This window comes from Gossypium hirsutum, chromosome A13 (genome assembly GCF_007990345.1).
Source record: "Gossypium hirsutum isolate 1008001.06 chromosome A13, Gossypium_hirsutum_v2.1, whole genome shotgun sequence".
NCBI lineage: Eukaryota > Viridiplantae > Streptophyta > Magnoliopsida > Malvales > Malvaceae > Gossypium > Gossypium hirsutum.
Window position 1 is genome coordinate 83,108,047 of NC_053436.1, and position 4,842 is coordinate 83,112,888.

Sequence of the window (4,842 nt, forward strand, 5' to 3'; positions counted from 1 at the left end):
ATATAAACTTTTAAATTAATTTTTATATAAACTTTTAACAAATATACGATTTAAATAATATATTTTCGCATATGAGTGTTAAATCTTAAAAAAGAAAAAGTAATTCTCTTAACATACTTTAACAAATTGAATACTAAACCACTTAATCTGTAAAAGCTAAAATATGAGATAAGTATTTGTACTTTTCGTAAAATTAAAATTTAGTCATTATATTTCTATTTTTAAGAATTTAGTTCCTCTATGTTTCAAATTTTTGAATTTAAGTTTAATTTAACATTAGCAGCGTTTATAACCTAGCGCCACTAAAAATGCACCAATTGCGGCGTTTTATGGTTTTAGGGGTTATAGTTTAGTGTTTAGGGCTTGTTAGGGTTTAAGGGTTTACTATTTTAGGGGTTATAGATTAATGTTTTATTTTTTTCTTTGGGGTTTAGGATTTTAGGTGTTATATAACTTTTAGTGGCGTTTTACCAAAAGCGCCGCTAATGCTCTGGTCTTTAGCGGCGTTATACCAAAAGCGCCGCTAATGCTCTATTTTTAGTTGCGTTTTAACAAAAAACGCTGATATTGCTCAGTTTTTAGCGGCGTTTTTGTTAAAACGCCGCTATTGCTCTGTGTTTTACAATTTTTGCGGCGTTTTTTGATAAAACGCCGCTAAAGCCCTATTTTCCTGTAGTGTAAGCTCGTGAAAACCAAATCAACTATGTCTTCGATTTGATCATTGTAAGCACAAGGATACCAAACCATCTTGGATCTGCTTCAGTCTAATCATCTGAAGGTTAGATCTGCTATGTGTCTGCCCTCCATCAAATATGGAGACGCCAAACTTCGATTTGTTCTCTAACAATACAGAGATGCCAAATCATCTTAGATTTGCTTCATCATAAGCACGTAAAAGCCAAATCAGCTATGTTTTCGATTTGTTCCTTGTAAGCAAAAGAATGCCAAATCATCTTGGATCTGCTTCAGTATAAACATCTGAAGGTTAGATCTGCTATGTGGCAGCTCTCCGTCGAATATGGAGACGCCAAACTTCGATTTGTTCTCTGAAAATACAAAGATGCAAAATCATCTTAGATTTGCTTCATCGCAAGCACGTGAAAGCCAAATCAGCTATGTCTTCGATTTGTTCCTTGTAAGCACAAGAATGCCAAATCATCTTGGATCTGCTTCAGTATAAACATCTGAAGGTTAGATCTGCTATGTGTCAGCTCTCCGTCGAATATGGAGACGCCAAACTTCAATTTGTTCTCTGACAATACAGAGATGCCAAATCATCTTAGATTTGCTTCATTGTAAGCACGTGAAAGCTATGTCTTCGATTTGTTCCTTGTAAGCACAAGGATGCCAAATCACCTTGGATCTGCTTCATTATAAACATATGAAGGCCAGATCTGCTATGTGTCTGCTCTCCGTCGAATATGGAGACGCCAAACTTCGATTTGTTCTCTGACAATACAGAGATGCCAAATCATCTTAGATTTGATTTAGCGTAAACCATGAAAGCCAAATTAGCTATGTCTTCGATTTGTTCCTTGTAAGCACAAGGATGCCAAATCTGCTATCTTCAACTTGTTCCCTATAAACACAGGGATGCCATGCTGAAATCTTCGATCTGCTTCAGCGTAAGCACAAGAATGTCAGATCTGCTATCTTCGATTTGTTCCCTATAAACACAGGGATGCCAAATCTGCTATCTTCAACTTGTTCCCTATAAACACAGGGATGTCATGCTGAAATCTTCAACTTGTTCCCTATAAACACAGGGATGCCATGTTGAAATCTTCAATCTGCTTCGCTATAAGCACAGGAGTGTCAGATCTACTATCTTCGATTTGTTTCCTATAAACACAGGGATGCCAAATCTTGTTTCTTTGATCTACATTGCCCCATAAAAGACATAACCTGTAGAATGCATATGAGTTCATGTCTAATAATTAGGATTCTATGATCGAAGTGAGTCAAATTCTCCTAATGCAAAATGTTATGAATATGACCCCTATTTCGGACGTCATCACTTATTCCCTCATCGAAGTTTTATCTTGATGAATCAACTTAGTCCTATAGTACCATTCTCCAAATGTTGTGACCCGTTGGAGATGTTTATGGAATGATCCTTTCTTAAGATCAATATTGCTTAAAACGTCCAACCACCTTTTGGACTGAAGAAGAAATTTCCCCGAGTACATCCGACCCTCAAATATGGAAATTCTTTAAATAATTGTCTTGTTTCAGTTTCTTGTATTATCTAGAAATTTCTAGAGTAATATGCAAAACTTCGTTTGTAAGGATATTTAGTTCATCTATCATTATTTTAATGCAACATACTTTAAGGATAATGGAAGATGAATTTAATCTTGAGAATAATTAGATTTGAATAAATTTGTCAAAAATACAAAGGAAATTAATCTGAAAGCCTATCTTTGAGAAGAAAAAGAATCTAAAGATAGCAAACAGGACAAAAGTTAGATGCCCTAGATATCGCCGCTTGAGCGTTTATATGCCAGCTCCATGAAGACTTTCTTGAATTCAACATGTGTTTAAAAGATCCAAATTACTTTGTTGATGACCCGATATGCAACGCGCTTCACTCTTTGTTGAATCAGATATAGCAAGATTATCGTGTGCTCTTCAAAATTTGAGCTGCCCTTTTGGGTTTTCAACTCAAAACCCCTTTGGTCACAAGGCTCCCTTTGCGGGTTTTCACTTTGGCCTCTCCATTTTTTTTTCTTTTTTTTTTGAAATAGAAGTCCCAAAGTGCCCTTTGCGAGTTTTCACCTTGGCTTCCCTTCTCCTTCAGACAAAGTACTCCTTGACCAAGTCCGAATTCACTGGATCAGATAAATTCTTCCTATTCATTTCTTGTCAAAATTAGTGCACCTCTAGAGAAAGCCCTCTTCGCAACATATGGCCCTTCCCAATTCGACATCCTTTTGCATGGGAAGGATCTCTTTCAGCACAATGTTTTCTTTATGAAATTCTTTTGGACGAACCTTCTTTTTCATAATTCTGTGTCATCCATTCTTGGTACATTTGCTTAGGATGAATACTTTCAAGTTAAATTCACTGGAGGTAATTTTTTTTACTCCATCGAATCATAAACCCAAGAGAAAGAGATTGCCCCAGCAGTAATTCTGGCTGTCGTTTAATAAACCCTATAAAAAGATGGTTTAACGATTCTCAGCAGATAAAAATGAAGTTGCTGACATTATCCTTCAACCTGGAGAGCTGAGGTATCTAAAGTGCTCCCGGAGCAGTCACTCCACCATGGCTTAATGATGTCTCTGAAGTATCCACAAACTTCATAAATTGCCCTAATTGTGAAACTGTCAAATGGGCATAACAAATAGGGGCCACAAGAAATATGGCTGTGGGACTCCTTCAATACATATAAAATGAAGAATGAACAAGCTCTTGTAGATCAGCAGTAAACTCAAGCTTGTTGTTTGATAGCGGTCCTATAGTAAACGAGCTTTTTACCATCATAGGCTAAATTCTTTCCATCCAACTCATTTTTGTAGGTCTCATGCACTCTATCAATCACTTTCCTTCCAATACCCTTACCATCCACATGGCAATCGTCTTCATATGAAATAGAAATGCTATAATGGTAGAAGTGTCCATCAATACTCCCACACTCACTTTGAATTGCTCATCTATCCTCCTATCAAGAAAATACTGCAAGTCCCCTTAGTTATTGTAGAACAACTGCTTGGCTTCATTACTCCATTGATCCCATATTTCCTTTAACTCCTGGAGTTTATTTTGCGCTATGCTGATGCGAGCGTAACCCCATAATTCTGATGTGTATCCTTCAGTGTTTCTTTTGACCATTTATAGACGTTAAGGTTGCCCTCCATTCTATCAAGAAGTCTGTTCTCCATAATAAAACTTTCTAACTTAGAAACTAACCATGAATTGATACCTTTTAAATGCAAAATGACATGCAAAAAAGAAGGAAAACAGTCAGTATCATATGATATTAATAAACACAAAGATAGCCTAATTATAATTCTATCTATATTGAGCTCTTACGGTTTTTTTATATGTTGTTTGTTTCTAAAGTTTGAGGTACCCAAACCAGCAGATTCCTCGATCCTCACCCATTATAGGCTCATTTGAATCGAGTTCAGTTTAGGGGAATACATTTCCCTATGGCTACACGGAGATGAAAATCTCACAAAACCATAGGTATGGATGTATCCCGAAAGTGATCCACTATCCTGTACGGAGGCGAAAACCTCATGAAGGCGTAGCTTATCACTACCACTTAAGGGTGTGACCGCAACGGTCATGCAAATGCAATGCGTATCAGAATATAGCAACATATGTAATAATACAAACACATGTAATGCAAAGAGGATTAAATTTTAAAATTTTTAATTTCTGACATTAAGACAAGAGATAATCAATTACACGGCTTGACTCTCTTATTAGTCCCCAGCGGAGTCGCCAAGCTGTCGAGACCATTTTTAAATCGAGTTTTGGAAAATGGGAATCGACTTTAATAAAAACGAAAACAGGAGTCGCAACCAATCTTTTTAGGTGTGATTGGATCACCTTATAAAATGTTTTGTTTTAAAACATTAATTTTGGTCTACGAAAGTCGAGAAAACGGATTAGGGAGTCGGTTACGTACGAGGAAGGGTTAGCACCCTCGTAACACCCAAAAATTGGTATCTAATTGATTATCAAGTGTCTTTAATGTCTGAAATTTGAAAGTTTTAAGATGCAAACCTCTTTTAATTAGAATGTCTCAATTTCGAAAATTAAGGCTCACTTATTTCAAATGAGTCAAAACATCACATCCAGTAAGTTAGGACGCAACATTTTAAAACCTTC